The following is a 13855-nucleotide window of genomic DNA, read 5'->3' as shown; positions in this document are numbered from 1 at the left end:
TTACATGTTACATTATCTTCCTGCATTTTTTGTGTATTTTTTACTGCTTTGCAAGAAAAAAAGTGTTGTATATATGGTGATGTTTTTTTTCACACATTGCATGCGCATTAGCCTGTGAAACAAAAAAGAAAATAAAACACCACAAGATCTTTTCCGGTTGCACTTGTTTTGTACATTTACTGTATGTACATTGGGCTAAATTTGGGTAGATCCCATAAATTACACTGCTGCAGGATTATTCTGCATGGTAATTCCACACAGAAAATCTGCTACATGCTTGCGTTCCTGAACATGGATGTGGCCAAAATCGGACATCCTCATAAGCTAAAGTCTATGATTGAAAAGATCCATTCTACCGTATCCATTGAGGGCTTTTGATTTGTTACATAGAATTCTGCAACAGTCCCAATAAATACATAAAAAAATTGTAAACATAAAAATATATCTGGCTACCATAAACCAATATTTTAAAGGAAGAGAGAAAAAGGAGCCGCCCACAACATCAAAAATGTCATTAAATATAATAGGTTAAAAATATACATAAAGGGTGGGATTTATTATGGCTGATTATTAGAACAATCCAGACAGTGGGGCACATTTACTTACAATGCCGCTCAAGTTCACTGAAAGTGGATTGTCCGTCTATAATGCAGCGTGCAGCTATTCACTAAGGTCAGAAATCAAGAATGTGTCGCTTCCTAGCACTGGTCTGACAGAGTTCACCATCTTTTTCGTGTGCACCTTTAAAGGGGTTGTCCGAAAGTTAGGGAAAAAAAACTAAAGGTGGCTGGAGGGGGCTGCTTAAAAAAATAAAGATCTACTTATCTTCCGGCACCCTCTGGTGTCCCGCACTGCTGTCGCTCCGGTCCGGGCGCCATGTAAACAGACATGGCCGCCGGTGCAGCGCTGGACTCAGCTTCCGGCCGGCCGTGGCCGGCCACGCCTACCCGTCCCTATTCACAGCACTGTGTATGTGGGCCGGATGGTTGTCGGGTCCGGCCGGAAGCTGAGTCCAGTGCTGCTCCGGCGGCCATGTTTGTAAGTAGATCTTTATTTTTTTAACCCCTTAACGCTCTGCGCCGTAGCTCTACGGCGCAGAGGTATAAGGGATGTATGAAGAGGGCTCACGGGCTGAGTCCTCTTCATACAAAGGTGGGGGTTTTTGTATTTTGCACAAAACCCCCACCGCTAATAACCGCGGTCGGTGCTTGCACCGATCGCGGCTATTAACACCTTCTTTGCCGCCGGCAAAGTCGCCGGCGGCGTTTAAAAGACGGCGGCGCGCGGGCGCCCCCATCTTTTTTTCGATCGCCACGCCCCCGAACGTCATCGGGGGGCGGCGATCGGTTGCCATGGTAGCCTCGTGTCTTCTCTTGACACGAGGCTACATGGCAGCTGCAGATTCGTTACAATGAGCCAGTGGCTCATTGTAATGAATGTGCTGCAAAAATGCCATATATTGCAATACAGAAGTATTGCAGTATATGGTAGCAGCGATCTGACCATCTAGGGTTAATGTACCCTAGATGGTCTAAAAGATAGTGAAAAAAAAAAGGAAAAAAAAAGTTTAAAAAATAAAAAAAATTAATAAAATATTAAAAATTCAAATCACCCCCCTTTCCCTAGAACTGATAAACTGTAAAAATCACAAACATATTAGGTATCGCCGCGTCCCAAAATGTCCGATCTATCAAAATATAAAAACGGTTATGGGCGTCGGTGACCTCCGAGGCGGGAAATGGCGCCCAAATGTCCGAAATGCGACTTTTACACCTTTTTACATAACATAAAAAATGAAATAAAAAATGATCAAAATGTCGCACAGACCTCAAAATGGTAGCAATGAAAACGTCGCTTCATTTCGCAAAAAATGACCCCTCACACATCTCCGTGCGCCAAAGTATAAAAGAGTTATTAGCGTCAGAAGATGGCAAAACATTTTTTTTCTTTTTTGTACACATTCGTTTTATTTTTGAAAATGTATTAAAACACAATAAAACCTATATAAATTTGGTATCACCGCGATCGCACCGAACCAAAGAATAAAGTAGGCGTGTTATTTGAAGCGAAGAGTGAAAGTCGTAAAAACTGAGCCCACAAGAACATGACGCACGTGCGTTTTTTTTTCAATTTTTCCACGTTTGGAATTTTTTTTCAGCTTCGCAGTACACGGCATGTTAAAATAAATAACATTACGGGAAAGTAAAATTTGTTACGCACAAAATAAGCCCTCACACAGGTCTGTACACGGAAAAATGAAAAAGTTATGGATTTTTGAAGTTGGAGAGCAAGAAATGAGGCGAAAAACCCTCCGTCCTTAAGGGGTTAAGCAGCCCTCTCCGGCCACCTTTAGTTTTTTTCCATAACTCTCGGACAACCCCTTTAACATAGGGCGTACAATGCAATTTGAAAGTTAAATACGGCGCTCTCTCGGAATCAGTTGCATCATCCGACGGCACGCCCCCTAATTTGTGTCGCAGCTGCGCCACAAAAGGGTTGTATGCGCCACAATCCCAGCGCACGCACTTCTTAAATACCTGTGCAAGCCGTTTTAGCCATGAAGATCGTGCAAAGTCCGACTAAAGTGCGGGCCAAAGCCCTTAGTAAATGTGCCCCAGTGTGTCCATCCACATAAATAGAGAATACAAGTAAAAAGATGTAGAAGGATACACAAGAATATATATGTTATTAAGTTGCAACAGTAGTTGCTCCTTTATCATGTAAGGAGTAAATGTATCCATATGAGCACGAGAACATCAACAGCAAGAATGTTACACAGTGGAATGTAATAAAAAATAAATTAAAAAAAAGTATACTTGCCCAGAAAAATACTGTTTTAACCTTACTGGTCTTTAACTGTACAGGTCTTTATCAAGGGGTCATCTGGCTACAGTATTCTTTTAAAACAAAAGAAGGGGTAAAGACATCACAATTAAATTTATCTGAAAGAGGCTTTGGGGTGGTATTTTTCATTATCTTTTTCCTTAATTTGGCAGAAAATAGTTTGAGACTTTTTTGACTAGGCAGATCTATTATTAGGTGTCTACTAGGGGGTGTTGGATGTTCTTTAGACGTCTTTAGGACATTAGATTTATCATAGTGGCTTAGACATATTTATAAATGTGGCACACAAGGTGTTTATATCTGCAGTTGATGTTGTACAATAGTAAAAAAAATGTTTTTTTTTTATTTTAAATAAATCACATGATAAATATTGAGTAAGATGTCAAAAAGGGAAAAGTGGAGCGGCTTGTCAAAATGTTGCAAAAAAGTTAGCACAAGCCGGCAGATGCGACAATTGTGAGACGCTATGAAGACTGATGCAACTGCAGCTATTTATAATCCCCGTGGGGACATTTATCATAGTTTTTTGGCTGTAGAAAAAGGAAAAACCCACAGGTTTGCATCTCTTTCCTACTCCATTTGTGCAAAAAGTTTAGCAACAATGAAGGGAGGCTTTTGCCCAACCTTGCCACTTCCCAAGGTCGGGGAGAAGATAAACTCTTGGGCTCCACTGGATTTACTGACTTTTACACCTGTGACCAACAATTGACATGTAATCAGTTGTAGCAACTCCAAGTAGTTACAACAAGGCCTGTGGCGTGGGTCACGGGCTCAACCGCGCTCCTCTCTCCCTGCCAGCACGGCGCCGATGCTTCCTACCACTCCAGGTTCCGTTTCTGACTTCGCTCCTTTGCCACCTGCCCTGACCTGTTGCTACGTCTCCGACTTTGATCCTGTGCTGCCCCTCCTGACATCTACTACGAGATTGCCTGCCGTTTCTGTACCTCGACCTTGGCTGCCACTGCGGACAAGTCACGCCTGTGGAACAACCTGGTGGTACCACGCCGCAGCAAATCCAACCCGCTTTGTGGCGGGCTCTGGTGAAAACTGGGTGCCACTTAGACTCTGGTCCCAGGTAGTGGCTTATGTCATGGTCCGCAGTGGTTCAGAGGATCCACTACCTCTGAGCCTAACAGCCTGAACCTCCACGTATAATAGGCACACAACATTACTGAGCCTAGGGCAGTGATGGTGAACCTTTTAGAGACTTTTTAGAGTGCCCAAGCTACAACCAAAATCCACTTATGTACTGTGAAGTGCCAACGTGGCATTTAATCAGCAACTTATTGCTACCTGTTCTTTCACATTTTTCAATCATATTGGCCCCCTGAGGCCACCAATACAGTTGAAAGAAGGAGGGCAAATTCAGACTCTCATTGTAGCTTATCTCAAGGGTCTCTCTGTAGAGGAAGAATGAAGGGTCCAGCAGGAAGACCTCCAAAGATAATGCAGCCCTCTCCACACCTTCTCATTTTTCCTTCAGTTCTAAACGGCCAATGAAGTGTCGCTATAAAACAGTGCTGAGAGCAGCATCTGTTAAGTTGCCTGGGACTGCAGAAAGATTTGGTGGATTTGTTCCTGTCTGGTGAACTCTGTCCTGGGGCGATAACCTGAGTGCCCACAGAAATGGCTCTGAGTGCCATCTGTGGCACCCGTGCCATAGGTTCGCCACCACTGGTCTAGGGGGTATCATGACCAGCACAAAAAATGCCTGTCTTGATAAATGCCAGGCAGTATGTTTTTGACAGAGACACAACAATATGTTCTATTGTGAATTCTAGGTCAACCCAGAAATGTAATGAGACGTCTTAAAGGTGCCATCACTTGTAACATCCGAGGTTACTTAAAGGGAACCTGTCACCAGGAGAGCAATTTTTAGCACTCCCCCAGTCCCCACAGAACATAGTACATACACTGCCAAAGTTTTTTTGTATAAAAATAGGTTTTACAGAAAAAAAAGATATGTTATATTGTACCTTTCATTAGCATCTGCTGTGTGACTGCGCACTCGTCCACTGGGAGGGTCTGGAAAGCAGCAGTTCCCCCCCACCCTTGGGAAACCACTGCTCCATGTGTCCTTTTCAAATATATGAATAACTCCCCACACTCGGGATTGGCTGTAGAGGAGCAGGGGGCGTTGCTAATCCAAGTGATGGGTGTTTTCAAATATTTGAAAAGGACACGTGGAGGAGCAGTTTCCCAAGGGTGGGGGGGGGGGACTGCTCCTTTCCAGCCCCTCCCTGTGGACGAGTGCCTAGTCACACAGCAGATGCTAATGAAAGATACAATATAACATATCTTTTTTTCCTGTAAAACCAATTTTTTATACAAAAACACTTTGGCAGTGTATGTACTATGCTCTGTGGGGACTGGGGGAGTGCTAAAAATGGGTCTCCTGGTGACAGGTTCCCTTTAACAACAATGAAACAACAGCAGAACAAGATCTTTAAATACACCAGATATATCAGATTGGATGTAGTAACGTGAAAATAAAACTGCAAATCAGGTTTCCTCAAAGGGTTATGTTAAAATGTCACAATATAATAATGCGATAATAATTCAACAAAAGGCAAGAAGAGCAGAGGCTCCAGGATTTAGGATACAGAGACATTAGGGGGAGATGTATTATAAAATTAGTTGTAATGCAAAGCCTGGAGTGTGATCAGTTGTGAGGCGCATCATCAAGGATAAATAATCTCTAATGCTGCTCAGTAATGAGTTCCTCAGAGTATTCTAGTGTAGAAGCCCCTATATAATGTCTCTGCTGCAGTTCACTAAGATCGTGCGCCCCATATCCTGCATGTGTCGCTCAGGTCCGACAGAGTTCACCTTCTTCTTCCTGGTGAAGGAAGTGCATTGTCTTGCGACACAATTTGAAAGTTAAATACCGCACACAGTCCGAATGCGTCGGATCGTCCAGCGGGCCACCCTCGATTTCTGACGCATGAAAGTCGGCGCAGCTGCGCCACAATCTGATCGCGTGTGACACAATCCCCTGTTTCATACCTGTCACAACCACGAAAAATGTCGGAAAGTCCAAAAAACACATAGGTTTATTTTTTACATCTAATTCTTTTTACAAAATATAAACAAAAGGTAAATTGGTGGGCTGGGCTAATCATTATATCAATAATGATATATTGTCTCTTTATAATTATAGTCCTTATACACTCACCGGCCACTTTATTAGGTACACCATGTTAAAAACGGGTTGGACCCCCTTTTGCCTTCAGAACTGCCTCAATTCTTTGTGGCATAGATTCAACAAGGTGCTGGAAGCTCCTCGGAGATATTGGTCCATATTGACATGATGGCATCACACAGTTGCCGCAGATTTGTCGGCTGCACATCCATGATGCGAATCTCCCGTTCCACCACAAAGATGCTCTATTGGATTGAGATCTAGTGACTGTGGAGGCCATTTGAGTACAGTGACCTCATTGTCATGTTCAAGAAACCAGTCTGAGATGATTCCAGCTTTATGACATGGCACATTATCCTGCTGAAAGTAGCCATCAGATGTTGGGTACATTGTGCTCATAAAGGGATGGACATGGTCAGCAACAATACTCGGGTAGGCTGTGGCGTTGAAACGATGCTCAATTGGTACCAAGGGGCCCAAAGAGTGCCAAGAAAATATTCCCCACACCATGACACCACCACCACCAGCCTGAACCGTTGATACAAGGCAGGATGGATCCATGCTTTCATGTTGTTGACGCCAAATTCTGACCCTACCATCCGAATGTCGCAGCAGAAATCGAGACTCATCAGACCAGGCAACATTTTTCCAATCTTCTACTGTCCAATTTCGATGAGCTTGTGCAAATTGTAGCCTCAGTTTCCTGTTCTTAGCTGAAAGGAGTGGCACCCGGTGTGGTCTTCTGCTGCTGTAGCCCATCTGCCTCAAAGTTCGACGTACTGTGCGTTCAGAGATGCTCTTCTGCCTACCTTGGTTGTAACGGGTGGCGATTTGAGTCACTGTTGCCTTTCTATCAGCTCGAACCAGTCTGCCCATTCTCCTCTGACCTCTGGCATCAACAAGGCATTTCCGCCCACAGAACTGCCGCTCACTGAATGTTTTTTCTTTTTCGGACCATTCTCTGTAAACCCTAGAGATAGTTGTGCGTGAAAATCCCAGTAGATCAGCAGTTTCTGAAATACTCAGACCAGCCCTTCTGGCACCAACAACCATGCCACGTTCAAAGGCCTCAAATCACCTTTCTTCCCCATACTGATGCTCGGTTTGAACTGCAGGAGATTGTCTTGACCATGTCTACATGCCTAAATGCACTGAGTTGCCGCCATGTGATTGGCTGATTAGAAATTAAGTGTTAACGAGCAGTTGGACAGGTGTACCTAATAAAGTGGCCGGTGAGTGTATATACAGGGCAAGTTTGAACCAAAACAATAGGGCAAATTTACTTATCTGGTCCTGTGGCGCTCCCCAATTCGGACGGTCTGACGAATATGAATTCCGGCGCAATTCACGCCCGAGTTCCTGCATCCGTCGCTTCCCCGCCGAGGTCACCTTCTTCTTCCCGGTGCTTGTAAGTATGTGTCTTGCGACACAATTCTAAATGTTAATTCCTGTGCGTAGTCCGAATCCGCCGGGTTGTCCGACAGCCGCCCCCCCCACCCTGATGATTTGTGGCGCGTGCAAGTCGGTGCCGATCCGCCAAAATCCGATCGCGTGCACCAAAATCCCCTGTTAAATGTGTCTCAAAACGGAAATTGTAGGGAAACCCAACGAAAATGCACCGTGCGGACCCTTAGTAAATGAGCCCCAATGTTTTATTGCACTGTCCCTTTAAGGCAGATATTTCTTTAAGATGATTAGTATTGCACAAATGTTCCAACTTCTACACTTTTCCCTTGCTCATTAATTTGCTCAGAGAGTAAAATAAATGCTGTACACACTTCCTATATAGTTATATTTGTGATCATTACTTACTAGTTTGCAAAGAGAGGAAAGGAAGAGGACAGGCTATGTGAGGGAAACGCCAGCGTTCACGAACCACCCTCGACGCGCGTTTCGCCTTTGCTTTGTCAGGAGGAATGGGGAGATATTATGGGGTAGAATGATATGATGTCCTACCACTAGCAACCACTAGATGGCTTCTCTTCCAGGACTATAATAATCTTAATTTTTCTTTATATAGCACCATTATATTCTGTTGCACTTTACAAATCATAGGGGACTATTACTTTTCATCATCTTGATCTGGATTCCTCTTTGTTTCACATTCATGTTTTTATTCTGGCAATTGAATGTGTAAGAATTGATGCTGTAAAGAGGAGCGTTTTCCCACTGCATCAATGCCAATGCTTTTATTTAATTTGTGTACCTCACCTGATCCTGGCACAGTCAGATTTTTTTTTCTCTAGCCCCCACAATTCCAGAGCAATCAGTGCCATTAATTTTGTCATTTGGGCAGCCCTGGGATGGAAGCAGACACCCTGGTGCTGTCTAATTGACAGTAGGGAGGCTAATTAGCATATATGGGTAACTGCAGGACTACACAGAAAGCTGGAAAAAAAATTTAATAGGTGGCCACCTATTAAAAGATGGAATCAATTGGGGTTAGTTATTCTTCAAAATTCTTGGTTTTGAACTGATGCTTCCTACACTCTACGTGGTGCACATTGCCGCTTATTTCTTATGGGTCTCGTAGATACAATGCGCTTTCTGTGGCTCTGTGTGTGAGTTGAATGTCTGGGTCACAAATTATAGAAGTCCTTTTCCTGCCAGTATCTCCGTTTCTGTAGTTCACAAAACTATAAGACTGATGTCATCTGAAAGACAAGATTCTAATATTTAATATGGCACCAGTACAATTTTACCAGAGAACCAAACTAGAGGCTTATGACGTCACACTATCCCTGCAGCCACTAAACTTGACTCATCCCATGCAAATTAGGTGAGAAGTCATATCTGCATGACTTTGGGGGACATTTTTTTTTATAGGTAAACAGATGAAATTTCTCTTAAAAGAAGGACTTCTAGAAAGAATATTTCATTCCCTACCTGGGGAGACTAGCGTTTAGTGGGGACAGGTTCTCTTAAAAGGACAACTAGACATAAAAAACACTCAGTATGTATAAAACATTAAAAAAGATGTAAGCACTGCAAATTAGTTCCTTTACATCTAGGGCGAACTAGCGCATCCTTTTACTAGGGTGAGCCTGGGACCGTCCTTGTAAGGACGGGAGCTAACTTCGGGGTACTAGGGTGAGTAAAAGTTAGGGTGTACCAGGGGCAGTGCTTACATCTTTTTCCTGACCTGGACCCACCTATGCTATCTCTCCTTGCCCCAATTATATCTCCCTGCCTTGTCTAACACCGGATGGGTAAGCTCTAACCTTTATCAGTCACAAACTGCCCGATAGATTGGTTTACTAGATCACCCACATAAATAGCATGTGGTATGTCTCTTATGGTTTGTATCATGCGTGGTTTTAATCCCATATATTAAAAGTTATATTTTAAGATACCCTTCACTTTATATACTTTTTTGAAGGACAACTACCATCAGATTTACTGGTGGTAGATATCCTAAACTTTCTTGCTTTATATGTCTGCCAGGGGATGACATTTCTTTTCGTATGTCCAGAAACAGACAGATTCTCTTATAAAAGACTTTCTAAAAATATTCAAATGAACCGGAGGCCACTTAAACACTGCCGCTCTGTGTTTATTGAAGCCTGCTACTGCCCACCGATCCACAGGTATCACAATCCATTGGCGCCACTGGTAGTGGTAGTATTCATGGGCCAATCTCTAGGCGGTACTATTTATGAGAGACGATTAAATACAGTTATGGAGGCAGCCTCTAGGTCAGGGGTCTCAAACTCAATTTACCCAGGGGGCCGCTGGAAGTAGAGTCTAGGTGAGGCTTGGCTGCAAAAAAATGGACAAAAATTGATTTCTTGTGGGCTCTGTTCTTACGGGTTTTATTCCGCGCTCCAAATGACACTTTCTCTTTATTCTTTGGGCTGCTACGAACACAGGGATATCAAGTTTATATATGTTTTATTAGGTTTTAATAGATCTGAAAAAGTGTAAATCTATTGTACATAAAAAATATTTACCATTTTGTCCGAATGTAACTTTTTCACACTGTGGTGTGCGGACCTCGTTAAGACTTAATTTCTAATCAGCCAATCACATGGCGGCAACTCAGTGCATTTAGGCATGTAGACATGGTCAAGACAATCTCCTGCAGTTCAAACCGAGCATCAGTATGGGGAAGAAAGGTGATTTGAGGCCTCTGAACGTGGCATGGTTGTTGGTGCCAGAAGGGCTGGTCTGAGTATTTCAGAAACTGCTGATCTACTGGGATTTTCACGCACAACCATCTCTAGGGTTTACAGAGAATGGTCCGAAAAAGAAAAAACATCCAGTGAACGGCAGTTCTGTGGGCGGAAATGCCTTGTTGATGCCAGAGGTCAGAGGAGAATGGGCAGACTGGTTCGAGCTGATAGAAAGGCAACAGTGACTCAAATCGCCACCCGTTACAACCAAGGTAGGCAGAAGAGCATCTCTGAACGCACAGTACGTCGAACTTTGAGGCAGATGGGCTACAGCAGCAGAAGACCACACCGGGTGCCACGCCTTTCAGCTAAGAACAGGAAACTGAGGCTACAATTTGCACAATCGAAATTGGACAGTAGAAAATTGGAAAAAACGTTGCCTGGTCTGATGAGTCTCGATTTCTGCTGCGACATTCGGATGGTAGGGTCAGAATTTGGCGTCAACAACATGAAAGCATGGATCCATCCTGCCTTGTATCAACGGTTCAGGCTGGTGGTGGTGGTGTCATGGTGTGGGGAATATTTTCTTGGCACTCTTTGGGCCCCTTGGTACCAATTGAGCATCGTTGCAACGCCACAGCCTACCTGAGTATTGTTGCTGACCATGTCCATCCCTTTATGACCACAATGTACCCTGTAACATCTGATGGCTACTTTCAGCAGGATAATGCGCCATGTCATAAAGCTGGAATCATCTCAGACTGGTTTCTTGAACATGACAATGAGGTCACTGTACTCAAATGGCCTCCACAGTCACCAGATCTCAATCCAATAGAGCATCTTTAGGATGTGGTGGAACGGGAGATTCGCATCATGGATGTGCAGCCGACAAATCTGCGGCAACTGTGTGATGCCATCATGTCAATATGGACCAGAATCTCTGAGGAATGCTTCCAGCACCTTGTTGAATCTATGCCACGAAGAATTGAGGCAGTTCTGAAGGCAAAAGGGGGTCCAACCCGTTACTAGCATGGTGTACCTAATAAAGTGGCCAGTGAGTGTATATGGCTGTTTAATAATTTTTTATTCAAATATTCAAGGATGGAAAAATGGGGAAGAAGTGGCGATTCAGACATTTGGGCGCTATTGTGTGTATTCAGATAAAACGGGCATTTTGGGACACGGCGATACCTATCATGTTTATGATTTCTACTGTTTATTTTTATATGTAACCGAGGGAAAAGGGGTGACCCTTTATTTCAGACCCTCCAAGGTACTTTAACCCTGCAAGGCCTAATTGCTAGTATTATATACTGCAATACTACTGTATTGCAGTACAGACGGTCCCCTACTTAATAACACCCGACTATCAGGCGACCCCAAGTTCCAAAAAACCTCTGGATGTTAGTAATTTACTGTACTTTAGTCCAAGGCTACAATAAACAGCTATAACAGCTATGAAAGGTGTCTGCAATGAAGCTTTATTGTTTCTCATGACGACTCAACATTTTTAAAATATAATTGTCACAGAGACCAAAAAAAAATTGGCTGGGTTTACAATTATAAAGTATACAGTTCCGACTTACATACAAATTCAACTTAAGAACAAACCTACAAACCCTATCTTGTACGTGTATATAGCAATTTTACAGCTGATCTCTAATAGTTGCCATCTGCTGGCTATTGGAGATCATTACACATGGCAAGGCAAGCCTACAAGTCTCAATGATGTCACGGGGGAAGCGATTGGCCGTCCTAGAAGGGTTCCACCGCGGCAGTTAGCCTGTTAAGTGCCGCGGTGGAACCCATCTAGGATGGCCAATCGCTGCCCCCGTTATGTCATTGAGACTTGGTGCCAGCAGCAGCTGTGGCAGAAACAGGCAGGTGTCAGCTATATTATACAGCCTACACCCCCTGTCTATGGAGAGAGCTCAGCCTGTGAGCTCTCTCCATACACCCCCTACCTTATAGTACATCCTGCTGCGAGAAGGTGTTAAACTGTGATATTGAGGTAGGGGCCGCAGTTGGCCCATTAGTAATTATGAGAGGCAGTGCCCCATAGACTTCTGAATGTGGCCCCCCTTAATATTCACATATTTGTATACTCACACATGTATGTTACAATCACATACTGTACATACACTCACCGGCCACTTTATTAGGTACACCATGCTAGTAACGGGTTGGACCCCCTTGTGCCTTCAGAACTGCCTCAATTCTTCGTGGCATAGATTCAACAAGGTGCTGGAAGCTCCTCAGAGATTTTGGTCCATATTGACATCACACAGTTGCCGCAGATTTGTCGGCTGCACATCCATGATGCGAATCTCCCGTTCCACCACATCCTAAAGATGCTCTATTGGATTGAGATCTGGTGACTGTGGAGGCCATTTGAGTACAGTGACCTCATTGTCATGTTCAAGAAACCAGTCTGAGATGATTCCAGCTTTATGACATGGCGCATTATCCTGCTGAAAGTAGCCATCAGATGTTACAGGGTACATTGTGGTCATAAAGGGATGGACATGGTCAGCAACAATACTCAGGTAGGCTGTGGCGTTGCAACGATGCTCAATTGGTACCAAGGGGCCCAAAGAGTGCCAAGAAAATATTCCCCACACCATGACACCACCACCACCAGCCTGAACCGTTGATACAAGGCAGGATGGATCCATGCTTTCATGTTGTTGACGCCAAATTCTGACCCTACCATCCGAATGTCGCAGCAGAAATCGAGACTCATCAGACCAGGCAACATTTTTCCAATCTTCTACTGTCCAATTTCGATGAGCTTGTGCAAATTGTAGCCTCAGTTTCCTGTTCTTAGCTGAAAGGAGTGGCACCCGGTGTGGTCTTCTGCTGCTGTAGCCCATTTGCCTCAAAGTTTGACGTACTGTGCGTTCAGAGATGCTCTTCTGCCTACCTTGGTTGTAACGGCTGGCGATTTGAGTCACTGTTGCCTTTCTCTCAGCTCGAACGAGTCTGCCCATTCTCCTCTGACCTCTGGCATCAACAAGGCATTTCCGCCCACAGAACTGCCGCTCACTGGATGTTTTTTTCGGAAAATTCTCTGTAAACCCTAGAGATGGTTGTGCATGAAAATCCCAGTAGATCAGCAGTTTCTAAAATACTCAGACCAGCCCTTCTGGCACCAACAACCATGCCACGTTCAAAGGCACTCAAATCACCTTTCTTCCCCATACTAATGCTCGGTTTGAACTGCAGGAGATTGTCTTGACCATGTCTACATGCCTAAATGCACTGAGTTGCCGCCATGTGATTGGCTGATTAGAAATTAAGTGTTAACGAGCAGTTGGACAGGTGTACCTAATAAAGTGGCCGGTGAGTGTACACATACCTACAGTATATACACACCATATATACATACCTACAGTATACCTATTTGCATACATACGATATACAGACATACAGCATATACACACGCATACAAATACAGTATATACACCATATATACATACCTAAATACATATGATATACAGACATACAGTATATAAACATGCAATACAAATACAGAGTATATACACAGCATACACAGCCAATACTGCACATGCCGGGTCCCCCTGACATTGCGGGCCCCTTAGCTACCCCTGTATAGAGTTATAGTTATGGGGGCAGCCTATAGGGGGCACTATTTACAGTGGCAGTCTCCAAGTGCTGCTAGTGATGGGGAGACTCATGGAGATACCGTACAGGTGGTGATTTATCATTATGGCGGGGGCATACGGTAGTCTATACC

This window comes from Engystomops pustulosus, chromosome 4, assembly GCF_040894005.1.
Source record: "Engystomops pustulosus chromosome 4, aEngPut4.maternal, whole genome shotgun sequence".
In the NCBI taxonomy this organism is placed as follows: domain Eukaryota; kingdom Metazoa; phylum Chordata; class Amphibia; order Anura; family Leptodactylidae; genus Engystomops; species Engystomops pustulosus.
Note: the sequence above shows the minus strand (reverse complement) of the source record.